At 42.2% G+C, this 13,546-nt stretch overlaps 1 protein-coding gene and 12 non-coding genes across 13 annotated transcripts in view; 6 read left to right on the forward strand and 7 right to left on the reverse strand.

Annotated features, from left to right (window-relative positions):
• The window catches only part of LOC115053664 (NLR family CARD domain-containing protein 3-like), a 284,587-nt gene that overhangs the window by 170,128 nt on the left and 100,913 nt on the right, over positions 1–13,546 (reverse strand). The gene's annotated exons all lie outside the window — the stretch shown is intronic.
• trnar-ccu (transfer RNA arginine (anticodon CCU)) lies at positions 661–733 on the forward strand. The gene has a single exon. It is a non-coding gene; the product is annotated as a tRNA-Arg (tRNA).
• On the reverse strand, positions 2,011–2,082 carry trnad-guc (transfer RNA aspartic acid (anticodon GUC)). Its single transcript has one exon. It is a non-coding gene; the product is annotated as a tRNA-Asp (tRNA).
• Positions 3,543–3,616, forward strand: trnan-guu (transfer RNA asparagine (anticodon GUU)). The gene has a single exon. It is a non-coding gene; the product is annotated as a tRNA-Asn (tRNA).
• Positions 5,544–5,734, reverse strand: LOC115057832 (U2 spliceosomal RNA). Its single transcript, XR_003841966.1, has one exon. It is a non-coding gene; the product is annotated as a U2 spliceosomal RNA (small nuclear RNA).
• trnai-aau (transfer RNA isoleucine (anticodon AAU)) lies at positions 6,916–6,989 on the reverse strand. Its single transcript has one exon. It is a non-coding gene; the product is annotated as a tRNA-Ile (tRNA).
• On the forward strand, positions 7,120–7,191 carry trnap-ugg (transfer RNA proline (anticodon UGG)). The gene has a single exon. It is a non-coding gene; the product is annotated as a tRNA-Pro (tRNA).
• On the forward strand, positions 9,762–9,835 carry trnai-aau (transfer RNA isoleucine (anticodon AAU)). Its single transcript has one exon. It is a non-coding gene; the product is annotated as a tRNA-Ile (tRNA).
• trnaa-cgc (transfer RNA alanine (anticodon CGC)) lies at positions 10,390–10,461 on the reverse strand. The gene has a single exon. It is a non-coding gene; the product is annotated as a tRNA-Ala (tRNA).
• Positions 11,422–11,493, reverse strand: trnam-cau (transfer RNA methionine (anticodon CAU)). Its single transcript has one exon. It is a non-coding gene; the product is annotated as a tRNA-Met (tRNA).
• trnae-cuc (transfer RNA glutamic acid (anticodon CUC)) lies at positions 11,726–11,797 on the reverse strand. Its single transcript has one exon. It is a non-coding gene; the product is annotated as a tRNA-Glu (tRNA).
• On the forward strand, positions 11,923–11,994 carry trnae-cuc (transfer RNA glutamic acid (anticodon CUC)). The gene has a single exon. It is a non-coding gene; the product is annotated as a tRNA-Glu (tRNA).
• Positions 13,274–13,347, forward strand: trnat-ugu (transfer RNA threonine (anticodon UGU)). The gene has a single exon. It is a non-coding gene; the product is annotated as a tRNA-Thr (tRNA).

The following is a 13,546-nucleotide window of genomic DNA, read 5'->3' on the forward strand; positions in this document are numbered from 1 at the left end:
TCTTAACATTTTTTGTCTCCTGTGAAAAGTGGTCAATCACCAAATTTCCTTCTGCTAAACACAAAATTACTGTTTCTCTTGTTCACAGCCTGCAGGTAAAAGCTGTAGTACAGGAAGTGTCCTGGGTTGAAATCCCAGTCGAGCCCATAATGTCTTGTAGCCAACAGAAGTGCCTCACTCTCATGACTCTTAACAAAGTTTGTCTCCTATGAAAAGGCACTCACCAATTTCCTTCTGCTAAACACAGGATCGTGCAACAACATCTACATTTTCTCTTGTCTACTGCAGCCAGGGCCTCAAACCCTCAGTCTTCTAATCCAAAGTCAAACACCTTGTCCTTTGGGCCATGTGGGGTCTGAGTGTGGCCCATTTTCATGTCCTGTTGTCAGTTTATTGTCTGTTCTTGTCATATTTCATTGCTTCAACATTCATCAGGATGAAGGCAGCATCAAGCAGCAGAGGTTTCTGTAAAATTGACACAGTTTAGTCCGTTCACCTGTAATACACAGGTGCCTAACCACAAAGGGACTCGAACCCTCAGTCTTCTGATCCAAAGTCAGACGCACCATGGAACCAGAAGGGGTTGTCTGGGACTAAAAACGAAAGTAAACATAGCAGGTCCCTGGTGGGCTTCGAAGCCATTGACACGTTGTCACATCTGCCCCACTGGCCTAATGGATAAGGCACTGGCCTCCTAAGCCAGGGATTGTGGGTCCGAGTCCCATCTGGGGTGTTTTACAGCAGAGTGGTGTAGCATGGTTAAGGGCCTGATTGCCTGTTTGTGATCTATGATTGGTTATATTTGAAAATTGTGTCATTACAACTGTAACAACACTCTACCAATCAGATTTATTTAGAATTTCAGATGTAAGCACAAAGGCTGCCCCACTGTCACCATTCAGAACAGTTTCTCCACAAAGGAGGTGTTTCAGGTGTCTGATGGAATAAACTTTTTCTACACAAGCTGCACAAGCTGAGTCCAGAGCCTGTTCTCCTGATCAGCCTGTTCAGTCTCTGTGTGTCTCCCTTTTTGTTGCTGTCTGCTTTAGTTTAGTTTATTTGCACATTAGAAGCACACTGATAAAGACTTCATGATAAATCACTGTGCAGGGGAAGTTAGAAGTCATAAAAGGCTTATGGAAATACTAAAAGCATCAGAGTTTTCATTTTCACATGGTTAGACTTTATTATTTATCAGTGAATTCAAACCCTAAAGTTAGAAGTCAGAAAAGATTTATGGAAATGTTGATGACGTCACTGTCGTAAAGGAAGTGTGTCCCTCGCCTGTAATCCAAGTTACCGGGAGGCTGAGGCTGGAGGAGCGTTTGAGCTCAGGAGCTCTGGGCTGCAGCGGACTATGTCGATCGGGTGTCCGCACTAAGTTCGGTATCGATATGGTGCTCCGGGGGGAGCCCGGGATCACCAGGTCGTCTAAGGAGGGGTGCACCGGCCCAGGTCGGACACGGAGCAGGTCAAAGCCCCCATGAATAGACGCTGTAAGACAGCGGGACCCAGTCTTTATGCTGCCACTATACACACCACCTCATCCTTTATTCACACTGAAATCCTCCACAAACTGAAGGACTCCTCACCTGGAGGACCAGACATCAACAAAAGAACAGTCTGTGATCTGACTTCACTCATTTTAACATTAGAAAAAAGCTGCTGCTGATTATTTTAATTTTTGTGTTTATATTCAACAATGTATTTGAATTGAAGTTGATATCTTTCTATAATAATCCATCATGGACCGCTGGACACTTTCATATCAGTAAATCCACCGTGTTTTAAAGAAGTTCAGATTGTTTCAGAGTTTCTGACATGGATACAGACAGACAGAGAGAGAAGAGTCCCGACACTCTATGATCTCACTGCGGGGTGGTCACGTGGTTCATGTCAGCCTACTGAGCTGACCGGAAGAGAGCTACAACGGAGTCCTGTGGGAGTGTGGCCATTTTGTTTACTTCTATCACTCTGGTTAATAACATATTATAGAAATACACACGTACTCTCCCCGTCGGGGAATCGAACCCCGGTCTTCCGCGTGACAGGCGGAGATACTGTCCATTATACTAACGAGGAGCTGCGGAGAAGCTTTTAGTGTGTGATGTAAACATGACAACCACTACACTACAGAAACTGCACTCAGTCATTTGAAGCGACCGTGAGAGAGTGACGTATGAATCTGTGTCGCGTGGGAGATCAATGAAAGGCAGGTAATGCCTTTGATCTCCAGTGACGTCACACAGTCTTGTGGAGTTGTGCATCAGTGAAACATTCATTCATACACGACGACATCACGTATATTATTGGAATATTATTGGAATAGAAATGACGTCACACTTCCACGAAGTTATTGCCGGAAAATTGTTTTTGAGACCGAAAAGTAAATTTGTCTGAGCTGTGAACCTTTAGATTTAAACATTGTGATGATCATTTCCTGTGTCATATCTGTAATGATATAATAGGTGATTTTGTTTTCTAACACATCCTGAAGTTTCAAATGAAGTTTTGCGGTTTCGGAGAAAATCTGGCGTAAATGTTGGTCCCTGTCTGGACGAGAGTAATGCAGCCACACTCTGCGAGTTAACAGCTTATCAAAACACAACGATTCTGTATTGTTATGACAGACAAAAGTCTCAAGAGAACAACACAGAGAGGGCTGGTTCCGAACACTAACCCTGGTTTATGTGCAGTCGTTTAAAAATTGGTAATCATGTAAAAACAAGATGATTCACATTGACGCTTATACTTTTGACATTTTTGAAGCAAATAAAATAATTAAAGTGCATTTTATATTTGAAAATGTGAATTGTGAAAAACTGCAATTGTAAAAAAAAAAAAAAAAAAAAGATGACAAAAATGTAAGCAATTCCAGTTCACAATTTGATTGTGTTACTTTCGGGGCGGAGAGACACACTTTAAGAGCATTCAGCAGCATCAGAGTCACAAGCAGCACAGTGAAAATTGTACACATTAATGGAGAACGTGACATTCTGCGTGTTTTTCTGATAATCAATGCTGCTGAAGTTAAACTCATGTTTCATGATGAGACATCCAGTATGTTAGAATAGCAGAGGATGGTTTTGATCCATCGACCTCTGGGTTATGGGCCCAGCACGCTTCCGCTGCGCCACTCTGCTCACAGCTACGTGCTGGTACTGGATCTGTGGGTTATATATAATTAAAAGAAAAGAAAAATCTTCTTTAATACGTTTGTCCTTTTCTGTTTGATCCCCAACAGTGCTTATCAGTTTAATATGCACATCTGCAGTCAAACAGGTTCACGTAGATTCAGAGTCCTACATGATGGTTTCTGAGCTCAAGCAACACTGATCTGTCTGATGAAGCCTTTTGGATGAGATGAGGACATTGATGATGCTGCTGAATTTAGGTCACCTGCACTTATGTCAACAGTCAGAGCTCCATACACAATAAGAGTACTGAAGAAAAACACTTTAAACATGAGCTCTGTGTCACATTCATGCAGTTTGTGTAGAAACAGTTCATTCCATCAGAATGAACCTTCACCTGGTCAACGTGTCTCTGTGGCGCAATCGGTCAGCGCGTTCGGCTGTTAACCGAAAGGATGGTGGTTCGAGCCCACCCAGGGACGATCTTTGTTTAATTCACTGGTATTATAGTTCACACATGGAAGACCGGAGGGTTTTTACGTTGATGCTCAGTTATCTCCATCTAGTGGACAGATGGTAGAAGTTGATTCCTGAAAAGAGGAAGTGACTTTTCCTCAGATCAAACTGTTGAAGGAGAACGAGCAGCTTCTTCTCTTCACATGTTTCCTCACTGACTCAAATAGATGGAGAATGTCATTTATCACTTTCTCCAGTAATGTGTACAGTTGTCACTGTGCTGCTTCTGAATCAGTGATGCTGTTGGATGCTTATAGGGCCGCCGTTCTTAAAGTGTGGGCTCCACCCCACTGGTGGGGAACAGAGACATGACAGGTGGGGTGTGACAAACTGGAGGAAATGTTCTTTCTCATTCTGATCTTTATTAAAGCCTTTCTTTATGAACAACAAAGATCACACATTCAAAACAGCCACACACAAACAAAGTAATCATTAACAGCCTGCATGGAGTCTAAATGAAAAGAACATCAGATGGAGACTTTTCATTTGAAAATTTAAAGACGGGCGTATTTTTCCAGCATTTTGTTGGGGTAGGTGGGACTTATACACTGACCCTTGTTCAAAATTGCAGTTTGGCAGGAGACACTCAGAGACAAATGTTCTACCACTGAGCTTCTGCGTAACTGTCCACTATACTAACGAGGATCCCACATGTCCCTGAGACATGCGTCACCATCAAGGAGCTTTAACTGTTTACACTCTGACTTCATTTTCCAACCAGTGGTGGTCATTAGATAGACTGCAGGTGGAAGTCTCAGTACTTTTTAACCACCACATCCACTTTTATAGAAAGTTTATGGACCTTAACTTATCAGACACAACAATAACACAAAGTTACAATGATCAGTCCAGTCAGACATTTCTGTCTGTGTCTCTCTGCGCATGCGCTCAACCATTTGAAGCGAACGTGAGATAGTGTGACGTATGCATCTGTGTCATGTTGGAGATCAATGAAAGACAGGAAATGCCTTTGATCTCCAGTGACGTCACACAGTCTTGTTGTGGAGTTATTGTTGTTGATTGTTGATGTTGTTCTGTAAAAATCTGCATCAGTGAAACATTCATTCATACACGAGGACATCACGTATATTGTTGGAATAGAAAATCTTATTTTTTCTGTGTGTGCTCCTGAGAAAGAGACTCATGTGCTGGTTGAAGTGAATCAGCACAGCTTCTGTCAGGAACATCTGTTTGTTGCTGACAACATCTGGATCACAGATGACACATCAGACTGATATTATCTGTGTCATGGTGTTCAGAGATTTCAGCAGCTCACATCCAACACAGAGACTCTGAGCAGGCCCACCTGGTCTTAGACCCAGACCCAGACCCAGACCTAAATCCAAACCCAGGAGACAGAGGTTGAGTGAGTCAGTGAGGAAGAAGCTGCTCGTTCTCCTTCAACAGTTTGATCTGAGGAAAAGTCACTTCCTCTTTTCAGGAATCAACTTCTACCATCTGTCCACTAGATGGAGATAACTGAGCATCAACTGAGAACTGAGTTCTTCATCATCTGGAAACAGACAGCATTGTTTTCTTCAGCTGGAGCTCTTTGTTCAAATCTACATTGAGATTCTGAGCCAAATGTTTTTCCTTTCCTGGATTTACTTCATCATTTCAGTCACTCTGTGGATTCAGCTGACAAATGCAAAATACAACCAACATTTAAACGATGACGTGTTGAAACAAAACTTTATTGATTCAGTCTGGTCAGCAGAATATAACCTGATGAAATCAGCAACATTAAACTGATGTTTCTACATGAATGCATCACTGATTGTAAAACCATAAACTGAACATGAACACTCTGTACACTCAGCGTTACACACATGAAGACAACATCATGTGTTTAAGGTGATGTTGAGCTGAACAGGACTTGTATTGAACACACAGAGGGAGTGCACCGTTCCTGGAGATACTGCAATACCAGGTCGATGCGTGGAGTGGACGGAGCAAGCCCCTATTCCATCTCCCTGTTCCAAAAATCTATTTAATATATGGTCCCCGGGTAGGGGACGTATCAGATATTAAACTGATAAGAACAGATACTACACTTGATCTTAGCCAAAAGGCCGAGAAGCGATACCGCTCAGCTGTCGGAGGTAACGGAGTGTTTCTCCGCACCGACCCGCTCAGTGAGGGGTCAGAGTCGGCTTCAGTAACAACATCACTCCGAGAGAGAGACACAAACAGAAGACATGAAGAAACGAAGGAGGGATCAGAAAACAACCACAGACATGTTATTTTCACAAAGTTACGTTGTAGAGCAAAGAAAACGTCTCTTCTTGGTCACCTGTAAAACTTCATATCTATGTCAATTTACCAGCTGAATATTATTGTGAAAACATCAGTTTGTCCTCTCATGTGATTGGCCTCATGGTGTGTCCATCAAAATAACCCCCCTGTCTGCACGGATTCTCTGAAGATTCGGCTCTCCTCAACTGGACTCGGCTTTTTTCGACCAAAAGAGAGAATAATAAAATGAAAGAATATCTTTGTTATCCACAGAATAAAAGCACAAATGACTGAACATCCAGATATTTAAAATGGCGTTCAAAGTTATTTTAATCCAGCATTACTGCCATCATTTTATCTTAACATAAAGTCCGTTATGTCCGTTTAATGCTAACATGCAATAGAAAACGCCATAGACCGGCTAACAGGATTAGCATCCGTACCGCGATCATTTTAAAGAGTCACTGAATTTATTTCGACTCAAACATGGCAGTGTTACTAAAGTAAGACGGGACAAATGTAACACTCAGAATCGGATCAATGAAAACACTCCAAATGACGTCACCACATTCAGCAGGCAATACTCCTCAGAACAGAGAAAAATCTGGTGACTACGTCACACTTCCACTAAGTTATTGCCGGAAAATTTCTTTTTAAGACAGAAAAGTACATTTGTCAGAGCAGACAATTTTTCGATTTAAACATTGTGATGATCATTTCCTGTGTCACATCTGTAATGATATAATACATGATTTAATTTTCTAATACATCCACTCTACCACTGAGTTACATCCCCTGGATGGTGAACCCCTGGTGGTCCAGCTGGAAACTAATCACTAAACTGTTACAAAGGAAATGATCAATCTGCAGACTTTGCTCTGATCATTGTACCTTTGTGTTATTGTTGTATCTGATAAGTTAAGCTGCACTTCTAATGACCACCAGGGGGCAGTTCCACTGGTTGGAAAAAGACTTCAGGCTGCATTGAAGTATATGGAGAGAACAACATCAACTTCTGAGATGCTGCTTGTGGCCAGTATGGGGATTGAACCCATAACCTTGGCGTTATTAGCACCACTCTCTAACCAGCTGAGCTAACCGGCCTGTGTGAAAGTTTGTTTGTGTGTAGCTGTTCTGTTCTTAATGTTGGATCTTTCTTGTCAATAAAGAACGCTTGAATAAAGATCAGAATGAAAAGTAACATTTTTTCAATAATTTAAAAAACCTTATCAAGGGCTCGTTGGTCTAGGGGTATGATTCTCGCTTTGGGTGCGAGAGGTCCCGGGTTCAAATCCCGGACGAGCCCTTCATATGACATGTCCAATGATGTGCCCACCTTCTGCTGTGGACATTTTACCTCCTTCATGTTCTTACATCCAGCAGATACTGTCACTGTGAGTTTCCAAAGTGGGGACTGAGCTGAAGATACAAATAAAACAATCAAAATTGGCTTCATTTTTGAAATGCTTCCATGGTTGTTCTTGTTTTTTCTGTAGCAAAAAGTTAACTAATTGTTTTAAGAAATCTAACATTCTCCCAAATGAGCTATTTCAGCACAGCACACAGTAGAAATGACTTCTCATTATTGCTTCCATGACCTGGAAGTGGAACTAAAGGTGTGTCCCTATCACCGGCCTTGATAATGATAACTGAGCACCAGTGAGTTCTCTCATCCTCTTAGATAAGTCCTAACAACAGCACTCAGCTGTGTCTCTCCCCAAATGGGAAACTTGGTCCATAAGAGGAAGTAAACGTTGTTGGCAGGATTCAAACCTGCGTGGGGAAACCCCAATGGATTTCTAGTCCATCACCTAGGCAACACTGTCCTCTAAGTGAAAAAGCTTACAGCACCTGGTATTGCCAGGCGGTCTCCTGTCCAACTACTAATCAGGCCTGTCCCTGCTTAGCTTCCAAGATCACATGAGATCAGGTGTGTTTTTTTCTCTTTTATTATTAAAAAAAAAAGAAATCTATCAGTTATTTTCACGTTTACACCATATGGACTATTTACAGAAATGAATAAATAGACACAACATTGGACATTATGTACTAGTTGAGAAAGAAAAGTCACACACTTTTAGAGCATTCAACCAGAGCAGCAAAATAAACAAATAAAAAATTACAAACCCTTGTGTACACCCCCAGTATTTACAGTGTGAATTCCAATTCATTTTACCATGTTATTTTTTATCAATGTTGATTTGTTCAAGAAGTATGTTGTTCTTACATGATTTTTGAATGTATTTGTGAATAGTTTCCATCTGTCCATGTCCTTATTTTCATACAGTGAGTAGTTCCTTGCTGTGAAAATGACCTGTCTTGTGATGGTGAGTGTGTCAGCGTGTTCGACTGTAAACTGAAAGGATGGAGGTTTGAGCCCCCCCAGGGACGTTCCATGTTAAATTCTCATTGCAAAGATATTTAGAGATCATTCAAGATGGACCAAAAAGCTGTCATTTAGGATAATTCTCGCTGGAACTTCAGTCTCGAACATGGGACAATTCATGTCTCTGTGGTGCAATTGGTCAGCACGTTTGGCTGTTAATTGGAAGGATGGTGGTTCGAGCCCACCCACGGACGTACTTTGTTTTAACCCCTTGCGGACAGGATTTTTGCCTGTCATGTGGAAGACTGGGATTTCGATTCCCTGAGGGGGCTTTGTGGCTACGCTGTGGCAGGAAGCTGTGGGTGTTGGCGTCCAGCAGGGCTGTGCTTGCTGTCCCATTCTATTAGTGATATTCATGGACAGGGTTTTGAGGCACAGCTGTGGTGAGGAGGGGTTCCACGTTTCCTCTACATTGGTTTAAACAGTACAGTTAAATATTGTTTGAGAGTTTGTGAGGTTGGATGCTGCACGCTGACTGGTTGTGCGTCCAGGATGCTTCAAGGACATCTTTCTGCCATTCTCTGCTCCAAACATTGGGACAGCTTTGAGGATTCACAAAATGTGAGACGTGGTATTCTTGTGCAGTGAAGCTGGCAGAGGTATGTGGTAGTGTGGCTGAGCGGTCCAAGGCGCTGGCTTTAGGCTCCAGTCTCTTCAGATTTGTGTGTTTGAATCCCACCACTGTCAGGTGCAGAAGCATCACAGAGTGCAAAGGAACTAATTTCCAACATATGTAAAAGTTGCTATGTTCACCTCACACACTAAAGGTCTCTGGACAGAAACTGTTAGGAAACAACTTTATTCTCTGTTTGTTTTTCCACAGAGGAAGTGAAGTCACACACCACATGATGTTTCTCTTTCCTGCTCCTCGTTAATATAGTGGACAGTATTTCTGCCTGTCACACAGAAGACTTCAAACCTTCAAACTACTGATGCACCGATATGAAATTTTTCCCCGATACCGTTATCAATATCTGTTAAAAATATTTTCCCTGACCGGGAATTGAACCCCGGCGGTGAGAGCGCCAAATCCTAGCCACTAGACCATCAGGGAGTGTGCGGATACAATATGTTGTGTGCAGAGTACAATGGATTAGCAGTCCATCGCCTTAACCACTCGGCCACCTCATCATGTTAACGTTTACCTGAAGATGTGGTCTGAAGGCGGTCTGGTCTTTAGCCTGAGCAGTGTTTCTGCTTTCAGTGGCCTTTTTTTTTTTTGATGAACATCTACCACTGATCTACATCCTCTTTGGATATTTACCTAACCACAGAGGCTCTGAGCTACTGCAGCAGGTGAAAAGAGAAACTGTCTGATGAAGCCTCCTCTCTGCTCTCTGTTTCTGCTCTCTGACTTCAACAGGTTCTGTTCAATGTGCTGTAACTGCTTATAAATGTCTCACTGGATCAAAAGCTTTGAGCTACGATAGGCTATGTAATTATTGAAGATTGATTTGTAAAAATAAGCCAAAAAAAAAAACTTTCAAACAGGCCGGTTAGCTCAGCTGGTTAGAGTGTGGTGCTAATAACGCCAAGGTCATGGGTTCAATCCCCATACTGGCCACAAGCAGCCTCTCAGAAGTTGGTGTTGTTCTCTCCATAGACTTCAATGTTCAGTTTGAAGTCTTTTTCCAACCAGTGGAACTGCCCCCTGGTGGTCATTAGAAGTGCAGCTTAACTTATCAGATATCAGACTCTGGGGTTCATAACCCAAAGATAAAGTTAAATTAATCATATCCACAATGAAGAGTGGATAAGAATAACATTTCTTTTAAACATCTGACGTTACTGTTTTGGTGACAACTGCACTTTGGGTCCATTTGGAGAACATGGGGGGCTGTGTGACTTCATCACCAGAAATTAAAATGTCTAACATTAATAAAACTGCAGCAGCACAAATAAAAAATTTTACAGCACAAACAAACGGTACCATTTTGCGTCCATTCAGAGTGGATGAGGGGCTGGGTGAACTCTGGATGACGTAAAAAATAAGCTTTAAATCAGCGGCCAGCAGTTTGTCTTTAATACATACGTATGTGTGTTTTCAGTAATTTGTTTGAGTGAGTAAGCAGGACAATATGGAGGAGTTAAGCATTTCATATGCTTCATTATAAATGCTGGAGATGCCGGGGATTGAACCCGGGGCCTCATACATGCGAAGCATGCGCTCTCCCACTGAGCTACATCCCCTGTGTGGCTGCCCACAGGGCTTCTAACACACTGTGACAGGTGAAGGTTCATTCTGATGGAATGAACTGTTTCTACACAAGCTGCATGAATGTGACACAGAGCTCATGTTTAAAGTATTTTTCTTCAGTACTGTTATTGTGTCTGGAGCTCTGACTGTTGCAAAAAGTGCAGGTGACCTAAATTCAGCAGGACAGGCAGCATTATCAATGGCCACTGCCTCATCATAGTCCTTGTAGTAGAAGAGTAGCTGCTTCCTCAGTGACAGCTAACAGGGATCCTAACAAGTGATAAACAATAAACAGACATTTCCAGTTGTAATCGAAATGTATTTAATTAAATGTTCCTAAACTTCTATTAAAGGCAGCATTATTGCAGCAGGCAGCACTCTATGGTGGCGTTCATGAGAAAAAGTGGGAGGAGTCTTTGATGTCTTTGATGTCATTAGAACCTTTGTGACATCACAGAATCAGCATCTCCTTTGATGGTTACTGATGGAACAGGAAAAGGTCAGATCCTGATATAATCTTGTGAATCCACAAGTATGCCTTTCTTTGTTTGTGTACCAACAGCCTGAGCTCTGGTTCTGACTTTGTTTTGATGAACCTCATTATTTACACACAGCACATTCAGGACATTAATGTGACAGTTTATTATATGCTAAAGAAACCTTGTTCAGACTCATGATGGTCAGCCACGTATGTTGGGGGTATTTTCAGATCCAAAATACATCCCTGTACATCAGAGTGGTGCTGTGGCTTAGTTGGTCAAAGTGCCTTGTTGCTCAGGTCAGATGTTGTAGAAACAAACTACTTTTGGGTTTTCATCAGCTGTAGGTTACAACGATCAATATTATAGATATGACAGACAAAATTCTCCATGTCTTCCTGTTAATCAGTGCTGCTGAAAAAGTCATGTCTCATGATGGGACATCCAGTATGTATATGTAACAGTATGTATAAATAGCAGAGGATGGTTTCGATCCATCGACCTCTGGGTTATGGGCCCAGCACGCTTCCACTGCGCCACTCTGCTCGGGGTGTTCAGGTTGCAGTCTTTTCTCGAGATTAGTGTAATTTTTAACCGCCACATCCACTTTCTGTCAAAGTGGATGTGATCATCTGGGAAAGATTTTGTGTTTGTCGAAGCACACTTCAGTAATTATAGAAAAGGCTGCTTTAACAACATCAACAGGTTTCAAAGCTATTTCGAGAGAGTTCAAAATAATTCAATTTTCCAATCACCTGTATTTTTCAGTAAAAACACTTTCCCTGACCGGGAATCGAACCCAGGCCGCGGCGGTGAGAGCACCGAATCCTAGCCACTAGACCATCAGGGAAAGATGCTGCCTTGATGGGGCCTCGTATAGTTCTAAACATCATCTCCACGGTGTTGGAAATTACTGAAATTACTGCTCCATATTATCCTGCTTAGTCACTCAGTCAACATTTAGTATCCACACACTCCCTGATGGTCTAGTGGCTAGGATTCGGCGCTCTCACCGCCGCGGCCCGGGTTGGATTCCCGGTCAGGGAAAATGCTTTTAACAGATATTGATAAAAAACAACATATCATAAAAAATTTCATATCGGTGCATCAGTAGTTTGAAGGTCAGTAGTCTTCTGTGTGACAGGCAGAGATACTGTCCACTATATTAACGAGGAGCAGGAAAGAGAAACATCATGTGGTGTGTTACGGTCTAGTACATAATTTGATTAAAATAACAAGTTGTTGTTAACAACAAATTGACAACAAACATGACGAGGTGGCCGACGACTCTCTCCTTCATTGCTGATAGATACATTAATGTGAGCAGTTAACTATCCGTCTATTCACACACAGTCCAGGTCGCTGCATGCTGAGGTGGTTTGTAGTCTCCAGACTAGAGAAACAGTAGTTTAGTGTTTGTTGCTGTGTTGAGCAGATGGAAATTTGGTGATTGCCCTTTTTTAACAGGAGACAAACTTTAGTCAGAGTCATGATCGTCAGAGGCCAACCCAGCGCCTCATACATGCAAAGCATGCAAAGCATGTATGAGGCATGTTCTGCCTTGAGTGGCCTTTTGTTTTGGTGAACGTCCTACCACTGAGCTACAGCCGAACACGCTGACTGATTGTGTTCGGCAGAACTGCAGAACTGCAGAAATGCAGAACTTTTCCTGTTGCAGCCTGCGATTCCATCTTTGAAACCTGTTGATGGTGAACTCAGAGGTTGTTAAAGGAGCATTTTTACAGTGGCAAATGTTAGCTTGCATGCCAGTACAGGGGAATTAGCTCAAATGGGAGAGCGCTCGCTTAGCATGTGAGAAGTAGTGGGATCGATGCCCACATTCTCCACAAGACTTTAACTTACCTCAGCACTGACTTGGCTGTTGAATTCACGAGGTGCTACTCGTTGAGGCAGTGCTGACTGACAAAGGCCACCACAAAGTGAAAGTCGCAATTAATTGCCAGATACCTTTGAGTTCTGCAGACAGAACCAAACTGGGCCAGGAGCCAAATGTTTGTTGGATCAGGAATCCAGAAATTTCTCTCTTTTGTGCAGTCAGGATGTCCGAGCAATCTCAGACTGTCCCTGTTTTACCAGCAGCTCTACAAGTGAATTGGTCTTTTTCTTTGTCCTCAGTAAAATAAACTGCATTTAAAAGCTTCACAATGTGAACAAGCTTCCAATGACAACCGTCCCAAGTAAAGTCTCCATATTGTTCAACTTTTGCTCCTACATTAAAACAAACCACTTTACCATCAACCTCAGCTGCAGTATACACATTACACTTCCATCACCAGATCCTCTGTATATACATGTACTTCAGAGTGGTGCTGTGGCTTAGCTGGTCAAAGCACCTGTCTTGTAAACAGGAGATCCTGGGTTCAAATCCCAGCAGTGCCTTGTGCATAATGTTAAATGTTATAGATATAACAGACACAGGTTTAGTTAATAATGAGAATTTAGTGGTTTAAACCTCAAATCCTTGAGCACTGTCTGGTTAACATGTTTCGGTGATATTAGACTTCTATAGACCATTTCACCGCGCTGGACCATTTTTGCAGAATCAACACCTAATAACTCCACAACAAGACTGTGTGAC

The sequence above is a fragment of the Echeneis naucrates genome, chromosome 2 (genome assembly GCF_900963305.1).
Source record: "Echeneis naucrates chromosome 2, fEcheNa1.1, whole genome shotgun sequence".
Lineage (NCBI taxonomy): Eukaryota > Metazoa > Chordata > Actinopteri > Carangiformes > Echeneidae > Echeneis > Echeneis naucrates.